The sequence below is a fragment of the Armigeres subalbatus genome, chromosome 2 (assembly GCF_024139115.2).
Source record: "Armigeres subalbatus isolate Guangzhou_Male chromosome 2, GZ_Asu_2, whole genome shotgun sequence".
Classification (NCBI taxonomy): domain Eukaryota; kingdom Metazoa; phylum Arthropoda; class Insecta; order Diptera; family Culicidae; genus Armigeres; species Armigeres subalbatus.
This window is the reverse complement of record NC_085140.1, coordinates 251390811-251416034: the sequence shown is the minus strand read 5'-3', so window position 1 is coordinate 251416034 and position 25224 is coordinate 251390811. Positions and strand designations below refer to the sequence as shown.

General features: G+C 45.0%; 2 long non-coding RNA genes across 2 annotated transcripts; both read right to left on the bottom strand.

Annotated features, from left to right (window-relative positions):
* Positions 1 to 9978: 9978 nt before the first annotated feature.
* LOC134216174 (uncharacterized) lies at positions 9979 to 10927 on the bottom strand. The gene is made up of 4 exons (XR_009980535.1): positions 10823 to 10927; positions 10625 to 10767; positions 10474 to 10558; positions 9979 to 10418 (listed from the first exon to the last, which is right to left on the bottom strand). It is a non-coding gene; the product is annotated as an uncharacterized LOC134216174 (long non-coding RNA).
* A 10222-nt stretch (positions 10928 to 21149) lies between these two features.
* Positions 21150 to 21780, bottom strand: LOC134216173 (uncharacterized). The gene is made up of 3 exons (XR_009980534.1): positions 21473 to 21780; positions 21275 to 21417; positions 21150 to 21208 (listed from the first exon to the last, which is right to left on the bottom strand). It is a non-coding gene; the product is annotated as an uncharacterized LOC134216173 (long non-coding RNA).
* Between the last annotated feature and the right edge of the window lie 3444 nt (positions 21781 to 25224).

Below are 25224 nucleotides of genomic sequence, written 5' to 3'. Positions count from 1 at the left end.
ATTATCAACACATTTTCCTTGGTATCAATAATTGCTTCCATTTCTTTTAATGTATCATGGCCGATAATTGCGTCGAATGATCGCAACTTGTCCATGTGATACAATTTCACATTTACGTCAGAATATGGCCTAAAAAGTTTTGCTTGGGAATAAGTTTGAATTTGAATATTTCCTCCAACTGAAGAAACATTGAAAGGTTTATTTACTGGATGTGAAATTCTTGCGAATTTCGGATGAATAAAATTTTTATTCGATCCAGTGTCGACTAATATTTTTAAAGGATCACTTCGATTACCATAGAATAGAAAATATGGTAATGCAGACTTTATTCTAAAAAATTTAATTCTGGTTCTTCGTTATGTTCTTCTAATTCTTGAGGATACTGGTACTCCAAATTTTCAGCATATCTTTCGAATGAAGGTCCTGCTGGACATTCTTCAAAGGATGTATAAGGTAAATTTTCAAAGTATTGTTGCGTATCAATATCATCGCATTCTGTTTCAATATGGAATTGTTTCGGATTCCTATTATGTATTAAAGGCCGGTTTATATAGTTTACCGTTCTCATAGATACATCAGTATCAATTGGCTCAGGCTTAATATTTTTGGGAACGAATGGTTGCGCGGAAGGATTTACAACTTGTCTGTTATAAACATATGGATTATATTGTGGATTTTTGGGGACAACTGGTTGTGGGGCTGCATTTACCACATGTCGATTATGAATATATGGATTATATTGTGGGTTTTAGGAATGAATGGTTGCCTTGGAAGGAATGGATTATATTGTGGTCTCTGAAATTTGTCTAATCATGTGTTGTGAAGGTAGTGGTTGAAAATATTGTGGTGTGAATGTAGTTGGTATTCTGGGTGGTATTTTGGTGGTATTTTTGTTGCTGATACTGTGGGTGTTGTGAAAAGATGGGAGTATCGGTTTTAATTTTGTGTAGTTTTTCCTGAATTCCGCATTAATAAATGCGTTACAATAATTGTAAGCTTGGGCTAATGATTCTGCCCTGTAATTTTTAGGAATTTACCCATATCTCCGTCTAAACCTCGTATGAAAGCATCCATCGCCTTTTCATTGTACATTTCAATAATGGATTTCGAGGCTTCGGGGTGATTATAACGACTATCACTCTTGACGTGATTAGCTATATGGGATAGTATAGCACTCACTTCGTTGTAGTATTTCTCAAGATCCTTGCCTCTCTGTTGTACACTCATTAATTGACAGTCCAAAGTTGCCAAATCTCGCTTTTCTCCATAATAAGTTAATAAGGTATTTTTATCATAAGCCAATTTAAGTTAACATTCGAGGAGACCAAGGCGTTATTCGCCTCTCCTCTTACTTTCCTTCTTATGGTTCTGCATACTATGTGAAACTTATTAAATTGGTTGATAGAACCATTTGTTTTAGGTCGATATAAGTTCACTAATTTTTCCGCATCGTCAAGCCAAACATGTAATTCACTTGGCTCGCCGTTAAAAGTTGGAAGAGCTTTGACCAGATCGGGTATGTCTTCTATGGCTTCGGGATCAACTGGTTGATTATTTTGATCCACCAAATATAGTGGGGGATCAGAATAGTCAGGGGTGGTTGGTGTTGCAGTAGTTATTGCAGTTTCAATAGCCAAAAGTCTGGTTAATATTGAATTTATTTGTTCCTCAGCCATTTGGAATTTATTATGTTATTTAAAAATAATTTGGGGCTTTTTAGATAAAAGATAACGCAAACACTTCAATAAAACTTTGATTGATTTAATTTATTTGATAATACACTTCAAGTAATTGATAAAACACTTTTTCACTTTTATTTTCTTTCCTTGCTGAAATTAGAATTTTTTATTAGTAATACTTACAAAACAAACTTAAGCATAGCTCTCTATGCTGTTTCGCCGAGAGCGCAAATATTCTATCCTTTTCAGAGAATATTTTGACTTTCCTTCGGATCCTTATCCTGTATCGGTTGGATTCCTTTCAGGTAGAGACCAGACACGAGTCTCCAACTCTCCCAGTGTAGGCGGCAAAATCCCGTTTTTCCTGCTGGTGACTAGGGGCCTTTCCTCACGGCTGCTGCTGATGCGGCGGTCAAGTTGAAGTTTAAATTGTTCCCGATGTTTTATCACTCGCGACACAATAAATTACTCGCGCTGGTCCCTATTCGGCGCCAGTTAAACTTTTGCATGCGCAAAAGAGTTTTTAAAACTAAAACTAAAACTAAGATTAAAATTAAAACGACTACATGCTATGATGGTTATAATCGAACTGCTTGCGATTTATTGTTGATTTCTCTTTTTATAATTGACAATTTTGTTTGTGTTTTAAATTGAAATAAGAACTGTGTGCGATACCGGTCAAAGGAATGCGGGCATCGGCTGGATGTTTTGATAAATGTTGTGACTAGCTGATGTGCAGCAGAAACGACTGATGTGTAGCAGGAACGGCGCATGATAACTAATAACTAAAAATATAACATAGCAAATAAGGATGATATTGTTAAGAAAACACGGAACACCTAGTCTAAGAGATGAATGCATGTATTAGAAAATTAACAAATAAAATTAGTTAAAAAAAAATGGACGAGAACAGCTTCCCTGGGAAGCTTACCAGACTGATCAAAGCAACGATGGATGGTGTGCAAAACTGTGTGAAGATTTCGGGCGAGCACTCCAGTTCGTTCGAATCGCGCCGGGGATTAAGACAAGGTGATGGATTTTTGTGCCTGTTGTTCAACATTGCGCTAGAAGGTGTCATGTTGAAAGCCGGGGTACGATTTTCAACAGATCCTATCAACTTATTTGTTTCGCGGATGACATTGACATTGTCAGCTGAACATTTGAAAAGGCGGCAGAGCTGTACACCCGCCTGAAACGTGAAGCAACAAAAATTGGACTGGTGGTGAATGCGTCAAAGACAAAGTACATGCTTGTGGGCGGAACCGAGCGCGACAGGGCCCGCCTGGGAAGCAAAGTTACGATAGACAAGGATACCTTCGAGGTGGTCCAGGAATTCGTCTACCTCGGATCCTTGCTAACGGCTGATAACAATGTCAGTCGTGAAATACGAAGGCGCATCATCTATGGAAGTCGGGCCTTCTACGGGCTCCAGAAGAAACTGCGGTCAAAAAAGATTCGCCACCGCACCAAATGTGTCATGTACAAGACGCTAATAACACTAATAAGTGCTTAGGACCATCTTTGGCGGTGTGCAAGAAGACGGTGTGTGGCGGCGAAGAATGAACCATGAGCTCGCCCAACTCTACGGCGAACCCATTATCCAGAAGGTAGCTAAAGCCGGAAGGGTACGATGGGCAGGACATGTTGCAAGAATGCCGGACAGCGACCCTGCAAAGATGGTGTTCGCTTCCGATCCGGCAGGTACGAGACGGCGTGGAGCGCAGCGGGCGAGATGGGCAGAACAGGTGCAAAACGACTTGGCGAGCGTGGGGCGTATCCGAGGATGGAGAGATGCTGCCTCGAACCGTGTATTGTGGCGTCAAATTGTTGATTCAGTGTTATCTGTTTAGATGTAAACTAAATAAATGAAAATGAATGTAGGGGAACGGTTCGGCACTTCATCTCATAGCCCCTATTTCCATCCCATCAAAAACAAAGCAATGAAAAGGAATTTGGTTTGTTTCTAATTTCTGTGATTGTTTTCACCAGTGAGCACGTATGTTAGCAAAAATAAGCGACGAAATGGTGCTGTATTTCTTTGTTTTGCGATGAGATAAATATATGTTCAGTGAGATGGAAAACGGAACAGTTCCCCTATTTTTTGGTGCAATATCAATTTCTGTACCCAATAACTGTCCCCCGGGTCCGGACAGTGAGTTTATTCATGTGATCAAATAGCCATTCTTTGCCACGTTTTTTTAAACTTACATCAATTCAAATGTTTTTCCTTGCTGATGTACCAGAAAGCCACATAAATAGGCAGTAATAAATTTTAAAGATGTTATTGAATATGGAGGGAAATTTGAGTAGGATGTAAGAAATTAAGCTGGAGAATCAAATAAGCTCTACTAATACGTGTTTATATCTACAACTTGAAGCAAGTGAAAAATATTACTATTCTAAATGATGTTTTCACTCATGTAACAGGAACTTGGTCAAATATGATGCAATAGTGTCCGGTACTTTTCGGGACACTTTTCTGAACCGTGAAAATTTTCACCAAAATTCATCATCAAAACATATCGTCGAAAAACTTGTTCAAATGATCAAATATAGTTCGTATGAATCAGCAATGACCATATTTTTTGTACATGGTATACAAACGAACATAATCCGGATAATTAGAAAGTTTTCCGTTAAATTACTTATGTGTCCGGCACTGGGGGATCTCCCCCTACACTGTTCGTTTAGTGATGGTAAAACATAATTTTGGTTCCCATAATGGTGCTATCCATTGATTTCTTAAGAAACTCGCCACTATTGGTACAGTACAATTTCGTTAAGGAAAATCATTGTTTTGAATTGTTTTTCAAGCGAAATCTTAGGATAAGTTGCATTTAACAGAATAACGCATCAACTGAAACCATCGTGACGAGTATAATTACGAAAAATCTCAATAAAACCCCACTACCGCCACTGTTGGTGCTACCTCCACTAAGGGTATGGTTACACTACATCCATTCAGTCGCGAAATAATAATAAAATGCCCATGAATGAGTGGACAAAAATCATCAGTGATCCGTAAAATAAAGACATATATGTAAGCAACTCCAATGATATTACCCTCGTAACACTTAGTACACATGTTTTCAGAATGATTGAATCAGTTGAACTTTTTTTGGCGAAAAGATACAATTGCTTGCACTAATGGTTATATTCCTAACCACTATAGTGGTATTAAATAACCTCTCAGTCCAAAAATGAAGAGCCTTGTGCCAAAACTGCATTCTCTGCACGTATCAAACCAAGAAGGTCCCTTCTACAAAAAAGGTAATTCAATCCCCCAAACGGCAGCAACGCCGGGTATATTTATTTGCCCGTCGGGGAACCCCGCAGATATTAGGTCGGTTTAACCACATACGGGGCCTGCCGTCTAACTAAACCACCGCTGGGCCTCCGCAATAATGAAGAGGTTAAAATATTCACCGAAAAAGAGGCCCAGCCTTTATAAAATTTTAAACCACAACAAACCTCCTTCTTTCGGCCATCGCCGGTGCAGCAGCACAGCTTCGCCCGTCAGCCGTAGTCGAGTCGAGACCTCATGGCTTAATCCACTGCACACTGTTAGGGGACCATGTGTGTGGTACGGCACATCAAAACTCCAATTTATTTCCCTGCGCAGAGATAGAGCGAGCCGTCGTTGGTTCTGATGCCGTCCGTTCTAAGCCAGCCGGTTCAGTTTTGGGTCACTCGCACCGAACTGACGACGACGGTGTGGTTGTTATCCACCACTACTTTCTGTGGATGGGTTCGTAGAAGAATGGAAGATTGTCAACGAGAAACCAGTTACCGAGATTCTGGCAACCGCAATCGGGCGGAGACAGGCGCAGGCGGCAGACGTAACGATAGTTTTCAACATTCTTGTTTTATTTCATTCTGGCTTGATTTTTTTTACTACATATTCTCTCTTGCCTTGATGAAAAGATATACATCTTTTATACAACATCTTCATTATCTGCTGCTGTTCTTATGGGAAAACTTTTGCTTTTTATCGTTCGACGCGACATTGTTGTACACTTTTAAATTGATTGAACGTGACATTCCATGCCAGCGACATTTCCTTGTTTGTTTCATGATTTCTATGAAATGGAAGGGTAAACAAACAATGAGGATGTCTTTATTTCAATAAAATATGGTGAAAAACTTCGATACAATTCAATATTTTATTGTTACAGATGGAGGACTGTTATAGTCATTGACAGGCGCAGTGAGTAATTCCCCATCAAATAACTATAATGGTCATCACAATAACAAAAACATGCACTTGTGTAATAAAATGGGGATAAAATGGGACAGTTACTAAGACATTTAAAGACTTTTTAAAAATTCGTTTTGTATTAATTTTGAAAATGTTGGAAAGCGAAACTTTAATTATTCGAAAACTTACAAAAATTTAAGAAAATTAAACTAAATCAACGATTTAAAAAAGCTTAAAGCTATGGACACTTCAGTTTAAATGGTTCCTATGATTATTTAATTATTTTAACAAACATATGTTAATCATCCTGCGTTAATTAAATTGTCATTCTGTATCCTCATAGCGCACATAAACAATGGAATGAAAGGCTTCCCATTAAACTGCTACCAAAACACAAAAGTTCAAATTTCACTCAACTATAAATTCAAAGGTTTCGCAGAAACCCACTTCGACAAGAACACTAAAACACGTTTTATTGACTCTGGAGATCGACTCAACTGCAATCCCATCAAAGTGCTATTCTCATTTCTGAAAAGAAAGGAAACCGAAATCAAATCAAACAAATCTCAGCAAAAACTCTTTTCAAATCAGCGTGAAATGAGTAGCAGCTTCCTTCTTGCCTTCCCCATATCTCTCCACGCCATCGAACCTCGTTAGCCCTGAAGAGCGAGATCTAGTTCATCAGCCCAACAGAATCAAGCAAACAAACCCCTTTCGTCGCTGCCAAGTCCGCCCCGCCCAGCCCCCACATCCATTCAAATATCTTCAGCATTATTTACTTTCAATCCTCTTGCCACACGTATATCTTCGACTGACTGAAAAAAATCCTCTTCCTCTATCTAACCACCATCGTCATTATCATCACTACTGATGCTGCACCGGCAACGATCTCCAATCGGTCACGGCCCCGGCAGAGCGCGCTAAGCCACACTCGCACAAGCTGCTTCGGTGCGATGTTTAAATCCTTCCGCTAGTTTCCCGCGCGTTCGACCGCCAGCCCGCCACCGTAGTCGTCGTCGTCGCAGCTCCACGCCTAATTACGGTTTCATTTAAGCTTGAAATTCTCTCAAACCTCCACGTGTTTGAATTGCTTTTGGCGTGGATTGGGCGGTTGAAACGACAAGGCGGTCGGGCTGGCCGGCCTGGCTGGCGAGGCTGGCGAGATGGAAAAAATACCGAGCGAACAGAAACTCTACGTGCCTCGTCGGTTTCCGAATTTATATGTGAAGTGAAGCTATGTGCCAAGCCTTGCTCCCTCTTGCTGCATGAAGTGATCCTACATCTGGATTTGGTTTTCCGCAAGCAGCGTGAGTGTTCGTTGGATATTTTGACTGTAGCCAGCTATATATCTGGTCTCGTTTTTCCTGTTTTCGGAACACAATCATCGCAGTCTCGGAATAGTTTTGTATAGAATCTGAAATGGTAAAAACAGAGTGGAAAATGCTTTCCCAAACCCGAGGTGCGGATTTCGCGTATGGATTTCATATGCTGATGGATCTGCAATGAACGCGGTCTCGCTGGCGAGCAGAACATTGTTTCACGTAGCATTAGCACCGCGGAAGGAAATTGAATTGCAGATTGCAGAATTGTTCCACTCGGAAGCTTTGTTTCTGGAAGTGTGGATCAACTTTGCATGAATTCTTCTGCTATCCTACGCAAAGCTCTAGTCATACCAACTGGAAACAGCCAGGATTGTCTGGTTAGTGCCATGAAAAATGTCCACATTCTGCTGTGATTCGCGCAGAATCATCATGCTTCAGTGGAAACAGGCATAATAATGGCTTTGGAACAATTTAATTCATTTTTGTACTTGATAGGGTGAACGCTTTACGATAACCAACTGGATGTATGTAGTTGACCTAAAGATCCAGATCCTTTAAGTACGTCAATTAGATTTAGGTTACAAGAATTTGAAGACCATTTGGTTAAACACCTCTGGAAAGCCTATGACTCTAAGACTCTATGTGATGGTGCCAAATTTACTGAAACGTCCATACTTTTACGACCAGGGAAACCGAGACATTTTACCATTGGTCAAGTTAAGCTTGGACACGATGGGGCATATAATCCACCAAATCGAATATTTTCCCTGAAATTTAATTACACAGCCAAAATTGTTCTGAGAAAAAAAAAGATTTTTTATAATCATTGGCGGATTTAAGATGGGGCACGATGAGGCACGTGACCCACCAAAATAGAAATTTCAAAAATTTGTCCCTAGAGTTTCGGAAGGTATTTCCCAAGAAATTACTGTAAGAACTTCTTTGGGACAATCCTGAAATAATTGTTGAAGCAGTTATTTACAGAAAAATGGAAATAATTCCAAATTCAATTTTCGCAGGAGTTCCTACAACTATTTCTTACGGATTCCATAAATTCATATAGGCACATGGGAATTCTCCCCTGGGGGTTCCTTGGCAAGCAAGAAGAAAGCATATTGGCGGATGTATAACAATTCCAATCAAAGTTTTGATAATTCTATATTTTGTATAATGCTCGGGACAGGCAAAATTGTGCCAGTTTTAGAAAACTGGTTCAAATTTTTAGCAAGACTGCCGGATACCGGAGATATTCCGAATGCGGATTTGTATTTTTCCATGAGAAGAATATTGACCCTTGGCCCTGAACATTCATAAGAATTTTCTTTGGGTGGATAGAAGAACAGCAAGGGCACATTTTTCGGTTTTATAACTTTGCACTAAGTAGGGTTACTGATCCTGGACATCATCTCATAGCTCCGATATTTATCTCACGAAAAATTAAGCAATGAAAAGGAGTTTGATTTGTTTATTATTTTAGTGATGTTTTTCAGCAGTGAGCACGCATGTTAGCAAAAGGAAGCGACGAAAATGGTGCCGTATTTCTTTGTTTCGCGATGAGATGGATATATGTTCAGTGAGATGGTAAACTGAACAGTTTCGCAAAAATTGGCCATGTTTACCCCCCCCCCCCCCGTACATGAGTTGTTACACTTAAGGCAACCCCCCTCCTTCTCTACGCGTTAAGATTTATGGATGCCCCCCTACATAACGCCAAATTGTATTGGAAATATTCGTTCCAAATGAATGTAAACGGTTACGTTTGGCCTTTTCTCCTATTGGTGTATTTTAGACCATCCTCCCCCAAACCAACCATATTTTTATTGTTATGTCCTTTGAACTATGAAGTTTGTAACCCACACCCGAGAAGACGAAAATAGCTCAATAATATCAATTGTTTGATATTGTTGCCTGTTCTTTTATCTCTTATATCAATCAAATCCATATAATGTTTTGTTATTCTGTTCATGGCTTCTGTCCGGGTATTGATGTATTCGAAAAAGTTTGTTTACCGATCTGTGACATCAATATAACAATCAACTCAGGAAAAGCTCTGCAAAAAATATAAAAGGGACTCATAGGAAAAATACAGGCGACCAAAAAAATGATCGCCGACATGCCCTTAAACGGTATCCAACAGTTTGGACTTATATTTGATCCAGTTTTCCAAAACTATATTAATTTTCCCATCTAACCCTGGAGGAATCATGAAAATCGATTGATATTTCACCGAGTTATGGTCATTTGAATTTTAACAAAATTTTGCCTGTCCCGGTCATTCTGTCCAACCCCTGTACTTAATATGTATGGCGATTAGTACATCAAAGCCTATGAAATACGGGTATACCCCGTTAGGCATAAGTACGGTAGGCATAATATACGTGAGGCATAATGGACGTTATGCACAAAATGACCCAAAGACATGACGTAAAGAAGGCAGATTTATGCAAAACGTCCATTATGCGACCCATTAAAACGTTGAATGAACAAATTATACAAATCTTCAATGCAATCTACATATTCGAAACAAAATATTGAATAATAAGTTTATTGCAAGTTTTCCGGTTAGCGGTAGAGTGGAAACCACCGAAGCGAACAAAAATGCAAATCTGGAGGGCTAAATCACCAACTACTAATCCCAAAACAACAGATTTCAATTTAATACATGTATTTGGGGTATTTCCCTTCGAATTTCTCCTTCCTACCTCCTACTTTCCCTTTCCTATCATCTCTTACGAGCTAACATTTTTCTTACTTACAGTAATTTTCGGGCGTCCCCTAATACTTCCCGCACCACGGTCTCCATACCGTCGGGCTTCGAACAAACTGCTTCCGATCTTCGCACCAGCGCTTTACCTCTGCTGGAGACCCCTCTGGCCGTCCAGTGCGACCGTTCCTGGATGGGGTCTCTCCGAGGGATCTGCTTCCGCCTCGAAGTATCCGAACACCTTTCTCCGCACTCCTTGCCTCTGCCGTCGTCACTTTCGCCAGATTGAGCACCCCTCACGTCGATCGTTCCAGACCGCCGGGCCTCTGGCTGACAAGTGCGCCTCTTGCGAAACAGTCCTCTGGCCTCTGGCCACACCGCCTTGTGCCTCCCGTCCTCAATGATGTGGCTTTCCCGCGTTCCGCTGCTTGTGGTCCGTTCTGGTACCAATGCCTAAAGTCGACAACTTCCTCCGTCAGTGCCTTCGAAAGAAACGAGCCCAGAAAAAAGAGGCCCTATGGACAGACATGGTCAGTACCACGGATTTACATCTTCTTAGGATTTGCTTACTTCCAGGGGAAGACCTCCTTCGCAAACGTCGTTCTAATCGCTCGGACGACCTCTTCAACACGGTTTGTTTTCTGGCACCGCTTATCTAACGAAATTTATGAATCACTTGATAATTTGTCGGTGTTCATTTAAGTTGAAATGGTCGACTCACCCTCTTTCCTTTTTGACGAAACACCCCCGCTCGGAAATTGTGCTACCGATTTCCACTCGGAACTGTTCCGTTTTCTAATTTTCGGTTCGTTTCGTGATAATCGGACCCGACTGGACCACGGAGGAATATCAATGCGTTCCGGTCTGCGTATGAATTTTAGGTTAACTACAGCACAGGAAATTTTAGGTTGTCTCTTACCTCGCGCAATATCGTCGGACACCACGGAAGATATTCTTTCACCAGGCTGGTTCTGTCGTGCCTAGCACTTTTTCGGCACCGGAATATGCGTCGGGTTGCTTTTTTCGGAGAAGTTTGAGTTTTAATCCGCACGTGTCATAAAATTTGCACTCCGGACACTTTATACTGGCACGGACTAGCGGAACGTATGGATTGCCGCTTTACAGCAGCCTTTGCACCGTGTTTTCATGTATGCGTGAGAACCGTGGATGGCAGAGAATAGATGATGGTGTTGTCGCGTTACGAGTGGCTCAAACTGACAGTCATTATTATCATCGTTGGCACCGTGGGAAATTTTGTCGTTTATCGCTCAAAGCTAGGTTTACATGTTTTCAATTTAAACTTTTGTTTCTATTTTCACATTAAAACAAACTAATTTTTAACACAACTCTACCGTAGCGGAAGAATTTTTCATAAATCGATGATCAAACGATTTATGAAAAATTCAAAAATGCTTCAATCATCCTCCTAGGATGATGGTCAGAGACAAATCGGTCAACTAAACTCTTGAGCAGACCTCAAGTTACAATCGGTTCCTTAACCTAACTCAACTATATACGCAAGCCTAGGCTGCTTGCCAAATCTTCTTCTCAACATCGAATAACAGCTTTACTGTACAACTAATCTCCTAATCACGCCAGCTGCTTCTGGCAGAATCTTCGACCTCTCAAATCGTCTCTGACCAAAGTCCTTTCAAGCTTCCACAAATCCGAGCCAAACTACGGCAAAACATTCAAATCGGATTTAAGCTTCATTGTATTGACTAAAATAGGCGAAATCACACACAAATCTAAAGAAGCTATATTTACAGACTATTTACAAGGACAAAATTGGTTTGTATTGGTTTTGTTTGAGATACTGAGAAAAGACGCATTTACTCGACTAAATTGTCACGAGGCCGGGAAATAGGGTTTTACCGCCCTGGGTCGCGTTACCATTCATGACAATCCCCAGTGCTTTAACTCTTGGCCACGCATACGATTTGATGGATATATTTTGCCACTATTAGCTTTGTGCGGCGTGTCAACGGATATTCTGTGGAACGGCTCGATTTCTCTCGATCGGCTAACGGCATAACCACCGGCTGTGTCATGATGGCGGTCTTCGGTGTTTCTTCTCTCGTGCTCGCTGTTATTTCTCCCGGTTGGAACATGTCCTGTTCCCGGACGACATCTCCTTCTTCTCTCTCTTCCGCATAACCGTTGTTCCCCTGCGCCGGATAGTGGCCGTAAGCGTCAACCCCCGCCGAACAGATTTTTGGTCTTCGACTCGAGGCTTCAACTCCTCCTACCCAGGAACTGATCTGCTCTTCTGTGGAGTCCCTGCAACCCGTTGCCAGTTTACAGGGTACGATTTCTCTCGCTTCGTGAACGGCGCACGGTTCATTCCCTGGCGCGATGGGAATGCTGGATGAACCGTAATTTCCTGCCTGTCTGGATCGCCAGTTGTGCGACCTGCTCTTGTATCGGGACCGTTTGTTCCCCACTCCTCCACTCTCAGTACTACACAGTCGTTGCTCCCTTTGCGCCGGATAGTGGCCGTAAGCTTTGACCCCCCCGAACAGATTTTGGTCCTCGACCCGAGGTCTCCACTCCTCCTACCCAGGAACTAAACTGCCGTCCTGCAGAGTTCCCTGCAACCCGTTTCCAGTTTAACAGGGTACGATTTCTCTCGCTTCGTGAACGACGCGCGGTTCGTTGTGGCTCATTCCCTGGCGCGACGGGAATGTTGATGAACCACATTGTTCGACCACCGCTTTGGTCTTCCTCTGCGTTTGGACGTTGGTCTTCCTCCGGTAGTTGCTTTGCCGATTGATTGTCGAGGTGGAGAGGTAGTTTATTAAAGTTGTTGCTCATCACATGGCACGGTGCCCCCGGATCAGAGAAACGACTGGTATGACGGCGAATGTGAGCAGTTAGTGGAAGAGAAGAATGCAGCATGGGCGAGATTGCTGCAACACCGCACGAGGGCGAACGAGGCACGATATAAACAGGCGCGGAACAGACAAAACTCGACTTTCCGGAGGAAAAAGCGCCAGCAGGAAGATCGAGACCGTGAAGAAACGGAGCAACTGTACCGCGCTAATAACACACGAAAGTTCTATGAGAAGTTAAACCGTTCACGTAAGGGCTACGTGCCACAGCCCGATATGTGTAAGGACATAAACGGGAACCTTCTTACGAACGAGCGTGAGGTGATCCAAAGGTGGCGGCAGCACTACGAAGAACACCTGAATGGCGATGTGGCAGACGAAGATGGCGGTATGGTGATGGACCTGGGAGAACGCGCGCAGGACATAATTCTACCGGCTCCGGATCTCCAGGAAATCCAGGAGGAGATTGGCCGGCTCAAGAACAACAAAGCCCCTGGGGTTGACCAACTACCAGGAGAGCTATTTAAACACGGTGGTGAGGCACTGGCTAGAGCGCTGCACTGGGTCATTACCAAGATTTGGGAGGAGGAAGTTTTGCCGCAGGAGTGGATGGAAGGTGTCGTGTGTCCCATCTACAAAAGGGCGATAAGCTGGATTGTAGCAACTACCGCGCAATCACATTGCTGAATGCCGCCTACAAGATACTCTTCCACATTTTATGCCATCGACTAGCACCAATTGCAATGGAGTTCGTGGGCAGTGCCAGGCGGATTTTATGGGCGAACGCTCCACCACAGACCAGGTGTTTGCCATTCGCCAAGTACTGCAGAAATGCCGCGAATACAACGTGCCCACACATCATCTATTCATCGACTTCAAAGCCGCATATGATACAATCGATCGGGACCAGCTATGGCAGCTAATGCACGAACACGGTTTTCCGGATAAACTGACACGGTTGATCAAAGCGACGATGGATCGGGTGATGTGCGTAGTTCGAGTTTCAGGGGCATTCTCGAGTCCCTTCGAAACCCGCAGAGGGTTACGGCAAGGTGATGGTCTTTTGTGTTTGCTATTCAACATCGCTTTGGAAGGTGTAATACGAAGAGCAGGGATTAACACGAGTGGTACAATTTTCAATAAGTCCGTCCAGCTATTTGGTTTCGCCGACGACATAGATATTATGGCACGTACTTTGAGAAGATGGAGAAAGCCTACATCAGACTGGAGAAGGAAGCTAAGCGGATCGGACTAGTCATCAACACGTCGAAAACGAAGTACATGATAGGAAGAGGTTCAAGAGAAGACAATGTGAGCCACCCACCGCGAGTTTGCATCGGTGGTGACGAAATCGAGGTGGTAGAAGAATTTGTGTACTTGGGCTCACTGGTGACTGCCGAAAATGACACCAGCAGAGAAATTCGGAGACGCATAGTGGCTGGAAATCGTACGTACTTTGGACTCCGCAAGACGCTCCGATCGAATAGAGTTCGCCGCCGTACCAAACTGACAATCTACAAAACGCTAATTAGACCGGTAGTCCTCTACGGACACGAGACCTGGACGATGCTCGTGGAGGACCAACGCGCACTTGGAGTTTTCGAAAGGAAAGTGCTGCGTACCATCTATGGTGGGGTGCAGATGGCGGACGGTACGTGGAGGAGGCGAATGAACCACGAATTGCATCAGCTGTTGGGAGAACCATCCATCGTTCACACCGCGAAAATCGGACGACTGCGATGGGCCGGGCACGTAGCCAGAATGTCGGACAGTAACCCGGTGAAAAGGGTTCTCGACAACGATCCGACGGGCACAAGAAGGCGAGGTGCGCAGCGGGCAAGGTGGATCGATCAGGTGGAAGATGACTTGCGGACCCTCCGTAGACTGCGTGGTTGGCGACGTGTAGCCATGGACCGAGCCGAATGGAGAAGACTCTTATATACCGCACAGGCCACTTCGGCCTTAGTCTGAATAAATAATAATAATGCTCATCACACCTGACTGTGCCATTTCTCACGCTTGGCGACGGATTTTCCTGAGCATAGTGCTCGTTGTCCACAGACTCTGTCTGCTTACATAGCTTAATAAGGTTTTGGACCCTCGCTCGGTTGAGCGGAATCCGCTAGTTCCTCAATCGGTCTGGCGAAAGTGAAGAGAAATGTGTTGCTGTTTCTTCACTTCCTTCGTCGTCGTTGCTCCCAGTGATTGGTGTTTTTCAGCGACCCTTGCTTCTGGTTGGCAGGCATTACCTGCGTACATAGCTTGAACAGTGCCGCTTAATCGGCTTTGATGTCTTTCGCATGGAATCGACCTTTCTTCCCACTCAAAACGTCCTCTAACAGGTACACATTTGTTCCGAGGGCTTCCTTCACGATTGCCGGAACAAACTTCGGCTCTAGCTTGCTGTTGATTTGGTCCGCTTTCGATGAAAGGATGAATGTCCGGCGCCAAACCAGATCTCCGACCTTAAACGCCACCGCTCTCGTGCGTAGATTGTATCGCTGCTTCGCTCGCTCGTGGCTGTTTTTGATCCGCTCGATAATGAGCTTCTGAATGCGGCGTATCGTCGACAATCTCATCTCCTGGGCGACCTTTGGATCCTCCGCCGTGTTCAACGATTGCTGTGTGTAGAGATCCGTGTGTAGCAGCAGGTTACGTCCGAAATTGGCTTCGTGTGGACTTACACCCGTTGCTTCGTGTCTCGCCGCGTTGATCGCCGCTGTGATAGCCGGCAACTTGTCGTCCCATTCACGATGATCGCCGTCAAGGAGCGTCCGAATGCAAGTGACCACGACGCGATTGACGCGTTCGGCGTTGTTCGCTTGTGGCGAATAGTAGGCGGTTTTCATGTGGCCGATCTTGTGCTTTGCTAGCCAAGATCTGAAGACCATGGACTCGAACTGCTTCCCGTTGTCCGACAGTATCAGCCGAGGACGTGAGAACTTCAAACATACTTCTTCCTCTAGAAACTCCACCATCTTTTGCGAATCGGCTGTGCGCATTGGCTTGACGATCACATACTTGCTCACCCAATCTACTATCACTAGCAACACTGTGTTCCCTCGCTTAGAGCGCGTGAGTGGACCCACGAAATCGATCGATATCATCTCCCAAGGAATCTTCGCCGGCTTGGGCTTCCCCATTTGCGGCATCATCGTCACGCCGGGCGCTTTGCAGGCTTTGCATGTTGTGCAGTTTCGCACGTAGTCCCTGATTTCCTGCTGCATCTGCGGCCAGTAGTAGTGGGTTTCTAGTTTGTGTCAAGTCTTGTAGAATCCTAGATGCGTAGCCGCTGGCTCGTCGGGGAATCTAGGGATCAGCAGCAGTCTTTCTTCTTTGGGAACGACTTGTTTCCATTTGTGGTATACTGCTCCAACTTCATCCTTGCAGCGACAGTTCTTGAACAGGGTGTCATTGGCGATACGAAAATCCGGAAACTTGTCTCCTTCACTGTTTACTCTATCCACCAGCTTCTTGTACCACGGATCCAGCACCTGATCTACCGTGAATACGGCTTCGGCTACTATTCTCGAGAGCGCGTCCGGTACTACGTTGATGGACCCTTTCCGGTAACGAATCTCGAAGTCGAACGCATTGAGCCGCAGTAGCCATCTGCTCATCAAAGCTGTAGGATTTTTCATTGATTTGAGATAGCTAAGAGCTGCATGGTCGCAGTACACGATAAACTTGATTCCTTCCACGTATCCTCGAAACTTTTCGATAGCTCGGATCACCGCCAAACATTCTCGCTCCGTGACGGAATATTTCCTCTCCGACGCTGACAGCTTTTGCGAGAAATAACTGATCGGATGCTCTTCACCGTTGATCTCCTGCGTCAGGACCGCCCCGATGGCAGTGTCACTGGCATCGCACGCTATTGCGAACGGCTTGTTGTAGTTTGGCATGGCTAGCACCGGCGCTGAGACCAGAGCTGCCTTCAGTTTGAGAAACGCTTCCTCTGCTACGGGAGTCCACCGGAACTTTACCTTGGCCGATGACAGGTTTGTGAGTGGTGCTGCTAGTTCCGAAAAAGAGGAGATAAAACGTCGGTACCAGTTACATACTCCCAGGAACCGCTGCACTTCCTTCCTCGAAGTTGGGGTTAGAAACTGAACTATTGCTTGGATCTTCTCCTCATCTACTCGCCAGCCTTGCTCGTCGATTACGTACCCGAGGTACTTCATGCTTTTCCTGCAAAACATGGATTTCTCCGGCGATATTGTCAGGTTCGCTTGACGCAGCCGGCGGGCTACTTCTTCCAGCAACGCGATATGCTCCTCGAGAGTTTCTGAGCAGATGATTATGTCGTCCAGATAATGGAAAACGAATGGTTCCAGATCGGCGAAAAGGTGCGTCATCAGCCGCGCTAAGGCTTGACTAGCTGTACACAGTCCAAACGGAACAACTTTGAACTGGAAGTGTCCGCGGGATGGAACCGTGAACGCCGTCAATTGTCTCGAGCCAGGGTGTAGCGGTAACTGCCAGAACGCATCCTTCAGATCCACTGACGAGATGTATTTACTGCTTCGGAGGTTGTTGGTGATTGCTGCGATCTGCGGAATAGGGTAACCTTCGTTTACCATGATGGAGTTGAGATGCCGGGCATCCAGGCAAACACGATACTGTCCCGTTTTCTTCTTAACCGCCACCAACGGGTTGTTCCACGGGGAAAACTGTGCTTCTTCAATAACATCAAGCGCTATCATCCGGTCGATCTCCTTATTCACCTCCTGCAGAACGTACGGCGACATGGGATAATGCCTTTGCTTACGCGGTGGCGCGTTCCCGACGTCGATGCGGTGTTCGTACAGCCTCGTACGTCCCAGCCTGTCTGCTTCCGCTTTAGGGAATTTCCGGATCGCCTGCTCCAGTCGCATTCTCTGTTGTGATGACAGCTGTCTCATCTCGTTTTGCATTCCAAGGCTTGGTTCCTCTTTATCCGCTTCTACCTTGCAGCATACCGCTCTAACACCAAACTTGTCCCAGAAGTCCATTCCCAGAATTATACAGTCTGGTATGGAGGGTACCAACAGCACTGTCAGAACTTCGTTGCGGTTGTTGTACACGATTGGAAGGTATACAAAATTTGAAATGGCATGTTTCGTCCCATCCGCTGTTTTTATTCCGCCTATCACTGTTCCTTTCTGCAAGCCGTATTTCTCCGCCAGGTCGACCATCTTTCCTCCAAGTAAGGAGCAGTTTGCCCCGCTGTCTAGCAGCGCCGTTAATTCGTCGCCCAGCACTGATACGACTGCATGTGGGCGATTGTCATTTCCAGGATTGATGATAATTGAGTCTAGGTTCTTGAACTTTGGGATTTCGGAAGGGTGTCCGAAGGATTGGGGAGAACTGTTCCTCTCTATTGTCGGTTCCCCTTCTGATCGTTTCCCGCATCTGCTCGACACGTGAAGCAGCTACGGAGTGAGTAGCCTTTTCGGCCGCATCGGTAGCAGAACAGAATTGCTTGCGGTTTTGGGCAATCCATGAACCTGTGACCATCTTCGTCGCAGTTCCAGCAAACCATGATTGGCCGTTGGTTGCGCGGCATCTCTCGCTGATCCTCGTAAAGGATTTCCTCCCGTCTGGTTTGTTCCGGATGCCATCGATGGCTTTGCTGAGGAACGTGGTCTAATGCTTCTTCGATGTTCGGGATTTCCCGGCGCGCTTGCCAGTTTTGCGTTCTTTCAGAGCGATCTAGTAGCTGCTGTGGCTGCCGTTGTTGATACTGTATGAGTTGCTGTCTCCGTGGCTGCATTCTGGGTTGTTCTGCATTTCCGACCTGCTGGCGAACTTCTTCGGGTCGACGAATCCTGTCTGCCAATCTCGGTTGCTGATCGTTTCGAGCCGTGTTGCTCGGACGCCAGGTGTTCTTCTCCAGGTTCAGCTTCAGCGCATTCACCTGCTCTACGAGGTCGTCGATATCATGCTGCCACGTATCCCGTGCTTCTTCGTTCTCTGCTTCGTATTGTGGAATGTTTTCCTCTACTTCTACCGCGTGCACTCTGTTGTAACGGTGCGGTTGTTGTTGCTGAGGAAGCGTTGCAACCCTATTGACGGTTACCGGCGTCGCAAAGTTCGGCTCCAGAAGCGCACTGTGCGGAATTGGAATTCGGCGCTGTCTGTTCAAGAGCATTCGTGTTTCGCCGTATCCGGTACAAACTTCAACCATTTCCTCCAGTGAACGCGGCCTTGCTGCCGTAACGATCGCTGCATAGTTCTCGTTCATGTTCTTCTTCACCAGGAAAACTTTTCTTCCTCTGGAATGGGCGGTTCCACAAAACGAAAAGCGCCGAAATGTCGCGAAAATATTTCGCGAACGACTCTTCCCTTCCTTGGAATCTGAAGCTGGCCTCCAGACGAAGTATTTGCGAGAAACTTTGGCAGAAACTCTTTCCGAATTTCGCGCTTGAAGTCGTTCCATGTATGAAGTAAACGTTGTGAAGTTGCCCGTGCATACCAGTCGATTGCATCCTCCTGCAGTAGATGCTTGATGGAAATCAGCAGCGTCGCATCACTCATGCCTTCTGACCTCGCAAAAGTTTCTGACCCGATCCAGGAAAACGTTGAGCGATGTTGTGTCTTTGTCCCCACGGAACTTGAAGGGCCAGTTGTGCACCGCCTTCTGTATTCTTCTTTCTTCTTCTCGCATCGGTCGTGGTTGTTCTCGGCGAGTAAGCCGATCCAGTTCGTCCCTCATTCTCTGGTACTCCTGTCGAATGCGTTGTTCTCTGTCCTGCATCTCCCTCATTCTGGCTTCTAGTTCCTGTGCTCTTTCTTTCCGGACCGTTCCAGTTTGGTGGTTCTCTCGATTGGTATGGAGGGGTGGTGAACTGCTTTGCTGGACTGAATTCATATGTAGTTCGCCTTCGTTGTCGCGTGCTTGGAACGAGCTTGAAAATAGCAGTCCTCGCCCTCTTCCGCCTGAGAACGAATTTACTTGAAGTAGCTGGTTTGATATCGGCGGCGGAGTTCCCAGATTAACAATGTCAGCAACTGGGATCGTTGCATCTGCTGCTCCTCCAAAAGCTCCTACTTCTTCTTCTGCGTTGCACCTTCTCACAGCACCAGTGGATTGCGGTTGGTTCACTGCACTGTCACTTCTTGAAACACCATTCACTGCACTTGTTCCGTTCACTTTGCTCAACAACAAATTGACTTGCATGATGAGCCTCGAGTGCGTTTCATGCAATTCGACCGGAGGACGGATCAGACTTAATCGGTCGCGATAGTGTGTAAGACGCGTCCGAATTTGGTTTAGTGCTGTACTATCGGCTGAGCGGATGGCCGATTCTGTACTAATGTGCAATTGGTGAATTTGAGCTTCACAATGCTCGATGTTTGATTGTGAGCTCATTATGTGGTCTGAGCTAGTGGCTTACTGTCTCTCAAGGTCTCCTCTTGAACGAGAGCCTTGAGGCGGAGGATCTTTCCTCTATGGGTGGTAGGACCTAGGTTAACTACGTGGCGTAAAGCCAACTCGTAGGTTACCTCTTCGTCTGTCAAATGTGTATAGTCCATATCAATAATGCGTAAGAGTTAAAGTAAAATTTGACTATCGTAGGTGGGATAACCAAATCACAAAACCAAAATATGACTAAACAAACCAAAAATTTTCGCTAAACGGTAGTAATAATTGTGGATTTTCAGTTGGGCGCCAGTATTGCAAGTTTTCCGGTTAGCGGTAGAGTGGAAACCACCGAAGCGAACAAAAATGCAAATCTGGAGGGCTAAATCACCAACTACTAATCCCAAAACAACAGATTTCAATTTAATACATGTATTTGGGGTATTTCCCCTTCTTCGAATTTCTCCTTCCTACCTCCTACTTTCCCTTTCCTATCATCTCTTACGAGCTAACATTTTTCTTACTTACAGTAATTTTCGGGCGTCCCCTAATACTTCCTGCACCACGGTCTCCATACCGTCGGGCTTCGAACAAACTGCTTCCGATCTTCGCACCAGCGCTTTCCTCTGCTGGAGACCCTCTGGCCGTCCAGTGCGACCGTTCCTGGATGGGGTCTCTCCGAGGGATCTGCTTCCGCCTCGAAGTATCCGGAACACCTTTCTCCGCACTCCTTGCCTCTGCCGTCGTCACTTTCGCCAGATTGAGCACCCTCACGTCGATCGTTCCAGACCGCCGGGCCTCTGGCTGACAAGTGCGCCTCATGCGAAACAGTCCTCTGGCCTCTGGCCACACCGCCTTGTGCCTCCCCGTCCTCAATGATGTGGCTTTCCCGCGTTCCGCTGCTTGTGGTGCGTTCTGGTACCAATGCCTAAAGTCGACAACTTCCTCCGTCAGTGCCTTCGAAAGAAACGAGCCCAGAAAAAGAGGCCCTATGGACAGACATGGTCAGTACCACCGATTTACATCTTCTTAGGATTTGCTTACTTACAGGGGAAGAACTTCTTTACCAACGTCGTTCCAATCGCTCGGACGACCTCTTCAACACGGTTTGTTTTCTGGCACCGCTTATCTAACGAAATTTATGAATCACTTGATAATTTGTCGGTGTTCATTTAAGTTGAAATGGTCGACTCACCCTCTTTCCTTTTTGACGAAACACCCCCGCTCGGAAATTGTGCTACCGATTTCCACTCGGAACTGTTCCGTTTTCTAATTTTCGGTTCGTTTCGTGATAATCGGACCCGACTGGACCACGGAGGGATATCAATGCGTTCCGGTCTGCGTATGAATTTTAGGTTAACTACAGCACAGGAAATTTTAGGTTGTCTCTTACCTCGCGCAATATCGTCGGACACCACGGAGGATATTCTTTCACCAGGCTGGTTCTGTCGTGCCTAGCACTTTTTCGGCACCGGAATATGCGTCGGGTTGCTTTTTTTCGGAGAAGTTTGAGTTTTTAATCCGCACGTGTCATAAAATTTGCACTCCGGACACTTTATACTGGCACGGACTAGCGGAACGTATGGATTGCCGCTTTACAGCAGCCTTTTGCACCGTGTTTTCATGTATGCGTGAGAACCGTGGATGGCAGAGAATAGATGATGGTGTTGTCGCGTTGCGAGTGGCTCAAACTGACAGTCATTATTATCATCGTTTGCACCGTGGGAAATGTTTTGTCGTTTTTTCGCTTAAAGCTAGGTTTACATGTTTTTAATTTAAACTTTTGTTTCTATTTTTCACATTAAAACAAACTAATTTTTAACAAGTTAACAACATACTTCTGAACTAAAACCTTAAGTCTGATGGTAAGGAAGCCTCCATTTGAGAGGCATGAAGGCTTTTTTCCGAGAAACTAAGTTGCTTCGTTGCCAGAGAATTGGAAACATCCTTCTACGCTTTTCGGAAGCCTCTATGCAAGCAACTCGAAGCCTCCTTTATAGAGGTTCGGAAGCCTCCTTTAAAAGTGGCTCGGAAGCTTCTATAAGAGTGGCTCGGAAGCCTCTTTTCAAGAGGCGCGGAAGCCCACTTTCAAAAGGCTCGGAAGCTTCCTTCCAATGGGCTCTGTAGCCTCATATCAAAATGCTTTGGAGTCTCCCTTTAAGAGACTTGGAAGCCTCCTTTCAAGAGGCTCGGAAGCCTCCCTTCAAGTGGCCTGGGAGCCTTTTCAAAAGGCGCTGTAGGCCACTTTCAAGAGGCTCGGAGTACTTCTTTCGGAAGGCTTGGAAGCGTACTTTCAAGATGTTCAGGAGCCTCCTTTCAAGTGGCTCGAAAGAAGCCTCTCCAGAGGCTCTGAAGCCTCCCTACAAGATGTTTGGAAGGCTCCCTTTGAGAGGCTCCGGAGCCTTTTCCAAGAGATTCGGAAGCCTCCTTTAAAGAGGCTCGGAATTCTTCTTTCAAAAAGCTTGGAAGCATACTTTCAAGAGGTTCAGAAGCCTCTTTTAAAAGGCTCGGAAGCTTCCCTTTAAGAGGCTCGGAATTCCACTTTTAAGATGCTCGGAAGGCCCCCTTCGAGAGGCTCCGGATTCTTTTTCCAAGAGACTCGGAAGCCTCCTTTAAAGAGGCTCGGAATTCTTCTTTCAAGAGGCTGGGAAGCATACTTTTAAAAGGGGTTAGAAGCCTCCCTCGGGATACTCGGAAGCCTCACTCCTAGAGGATCAGAAGCCTCCCTTCGAGAGCATCGGAAGCCTTCCTTCAAGAGGCTCGGAAGCTTCCCTCCAAGAGCCACGAAATTCTTCTTCCAAGAGGCTTGTAAATGTACTTTCAAGATACTCAAAAGTTCCTTTTTGAGTTTTTCGAAAGCCGCTTTGATGAAGCTCTGAAGCCTCCCTTTAAGAGGGACGGAAATCTCCTTTCAAGAGGCTCATAAGCTTTCCTGCAAAAGGCATGAAATTTATCTTCCAAGAGTCTTGGAAGTATACTTTCAAGATCTGAGCATCTCCATTCAAGATACTCGGAAGCCTCCCTTCAAGAGGATCGGAAGCTTACTATCAAGAGGCTCTGGAGCCCCCTTTCAAGAGGCTCAAAAGCCGCCTTTCAAGAGGCCCGGAAGCCTCCATTTAATAGGCTAGAAAGCTTCCCTTGAAGTGGCTCGGAATTCTTCAGTCAAGGGGCTTGGAAGCATACGTTCAAAAAGTTCAGAAGCCTTCATTTAAGTAGCCACCAATGGTCCGATCCCAAGTAACATTTTAAGTTTTATAACGCTCTTGAAGACCACAATTCACTCTTCAAGAATGTTATAAAACTAGCATAAAACCAAAATGTTACTAGGGGTAAGGGCCCAAAAGCAATTTCCGCAGGTATTCTTAGAGGAATTATCGAAGCGCTTCTGTATGAATTCCAAATAAATTTCCAAAAGAATTTACAAAAAAAAATTCTAATGGATTTTGCGAAGGAATTAAAAAAATCGAAAGAAATTTCCGACAAGAATGGGTTTTTCAAGAGAATTCCGAAAATAATTTCCGAAAGATTTCTGATAAAGGAATTTTTGAAGGTCTTTCTAGAAGAATTTCCGAATGATTTTCTATAGACACTTCTGAATTTTGTTTTCAAAGGGATGCTAGTAGAAAAGAAGAACGGAATAGCAAACTAAATCTTTAAGACATTTCCATCATTCCGAAAAAATCGTTCACGAATCACTTTAGAAGCTCTTTTAGAAGAACCTTCGGAAACTTGTTCAGGAATACCTACAGAAATTATTTTAGGAATGCCTTCTGAAATTCCTTTAGGAAAATCTTGGGAATATATTTAAGGAATTCTTCCAGTAATTTCTCAAGACATCCCTCCGGAGACTTTAAAAAGAAATTAGGGGCTGTCCATATACCACGTGGACAAATTTTGGCCAGTTTTAGATACCCCCCTCCCCCAGCGTGGACATTTGTCCATATAAATTTTCAAAAAAACGTATGGACCATGGACATTTTCCGCATCACCCCTGCCCCCTAAACTGTCCACGTGGTATATGGACAGCCCCGTATTGGAATTCCATCGAAATTTCTCTCAAGAATTTTTCCAGGACTTCCTCAAGGAATTCTTTAAAAATATCGTTTGGCAACTCATCCAGAAATTTGTTAAGAAACTGCTTTGGGAATTCTCTTCGAAAGGGAAAGAATCCCTGGAGGAATATTCAAATGAACTACTGGAGGTATTTCATAAATTATTCGTGGAGGTGTTTCCGAAAGAATTTATGTAGTACTTCCTGGAGGAATTTCCAAATGTATTGCAGGAGGAATTTCCTAATGAATTCTGGAATGAATTTCCAAAGAACATGATTTTTGAGAGAAATCCCCAGGCCATCTGCGAGTTGTGGGGCTTGCCTAGGATGTGGTGGGGTTTGACAGTGGGCCCTGTTAAATTCCTATAAAAAGCTGCATGTATCTGCAAGTAGGCCCCACCAAGGCCCAATAAGCCGCCTTTAGAAACAACTATTACGAACGACTTAGAAGATAATACGACTCGATACAATCGGCAACAACCTAGGCGACGAATAAAGGATCACGATTGGAAGCTTGGAACATGGAACTGCAACGGCTTCGCAGGTTGCGACAGGATGATCTACGATGAATTACATCCCCGCAACTTCGACGTCGTGGCGCTGCAGGAGATTTGCTGGACAGGACAGAAAGTGTGGAAAAGCGGGCATCGAGCGGCTACCTTCTACCAAAGCTGTGGCACCACCAACGATTTGGCTTCATAGTGCTGGGTAAGAGGCATCGTGTGATTGGGTGGCAGCCAATCAACGCAAGGATGTGCAAGCTGAGGATTAAAGGCTGTTTCTTCAACTATAGCATCATCAACAGAAGATCGGACGACTGCGGTGGGCCGGGCACGTAGCCAGAATGTCGGACAGTAACCCGGTGAAAATAGTTCTTGACAACGATCCGACGGGCACAAGAAGGCGAGGTGCGCAGCGGGCAAGGTGGATCGATCAGGTGGAAGATGACTTGCGGACCCTCCGTAGACTGCGTGGTTGGTGACGTGTAGCCATAGACCGAGCCGAATGGAGAAGACTCTTATATATCGCACAGGCCACTTCGGCCTTAGTCTGAATAAATTAATAAATTCTAAATGCATTTCTGGAGTAGCCGT